Below are 1,538 nucleotides of genomic sequence, written 5' to 3' on the forward strand. Positions count from 1 at the left end.
AGACACACAAAAGATAAACAGGAACACGCGTAAACATGCAATGCACAATGAAAAACAAAACGTTCACAGTTAACGCGCACTAAGTTGTTGTGACTCAATAACAGTTTGCAATTTTTGATGGAACTCGGAATTAAATCAATTGAAATTTTTGATATAAAAAAGGTTGGGGGAATTTTTTCGGTGTATCAAAGTTTTTAATAGCAATTGACACTGAACATGAGGTCTGAGAGGAAAGAATATAGTCAAGCCGTGTTATTGGTGTTAACAGGAGTATTATTACTTCAGGACTAAACGGTCAAGCTTCCTATATAAATTGTTACAACAAAATTATTGCATGTCTTTTGAAAAAAGTCTTTTCGCATTTTTAATTTCAGACTGTGAAATTTAGATAATGCATTTTGAATGCAGGTTTCGTTGGATAATAAAAAAATGACGAACAAGTTAGATTGCAATTCCTGCAGAAGTCATCCAAGCATTATCCTTTGGTGAACACATTATTGCCTAAGAAACACTCTATAGAAATATTAATACAATCACTATAACAGAAATAACACCAAAACAAACGCTCGAGAAAGTTTCATTTTGGACTCCAATTAAAATTCACTACTTAAGAAACTGTTTTTTCGCAAGTGCAGTGATTTCATGGTATGACTTTGTAATCCCAAACAATTTTACAAAAAGAAAGACTGTTAAGAAAAGAATATTAGAGAATGTTAACAGAATGTTAAGAAAATCAGTTTTATTCTTACCTGACCAAAATGGGGAGAATAAAAACAAACATTTTACATGTGGAAAAAAAACGCTGATGAAATGAGATTCATAAACTGTTGATCTGTTGTAATAATAACCACCGTTATGTTAACCAAGTTAATTATTGTCAATTAAATGTTTTTGAGTACTAAAAAGAAAAGAATATCAGCATATTCCACTAAGAAATTTTACTATTCTCACAAAATTAGGTATGGAGGCTTGTTATGGAGAGACTTTAAGTGTTCTTGATCTAAATTCATGGAGAGACTTTAAGTGTTCATGGAGAGACTTTAAGTGTTCTTGATCTAAATCAGAGGTTCTTTTTTTCACTTCAGTTTTTTTTTATCTATTCACTACTATTTATGCACTCCCATTGCAACAGTTTTATATACCTGACATTGGAATTCAAGTGTTTTTTATATAGCTAATAATTTCAATTGGTCAAAACATAAAGACATTAATTTTCACTTCACAGATGTCAAGTTTGACATTTTTGCTCTGATCATGATGAGAGCTACCACGCAAAAAACAGCCTATTCTTCAGAACAGATAGAAGAAGGGATTTATCCTAAATTTCACATTAGGTGACCTAGTCACATAACCGTCTATAGGATGCCCGGACCGAACTCCAAGTCTATATCAGTACTAGGCAAGTCTAAATCCAAGTCTTATTTAGGTTTCCAGTACTGGGCAAGTCTAAATACAAGTCTTACAAGTCTGGCAAGTCTTAACCAAGACTTGGATAACACTTGGAAGTTGATTCCCAAGTCAAAACCAACTTTTCAAAA

This window comes from Convolutriloba macropyga, chromosome 15 (assembly GCF_964194025.1).
Source record: "Convolutriloba macropyga chromosome 15, txConMacr16.3, whole genome shotgun sequence".
NCBI lineage: Eukaryota > Metazoa > Xenacoelomorpha > Acoela > Convolutidae > Convolutriloba > Convolutriloba macropyga.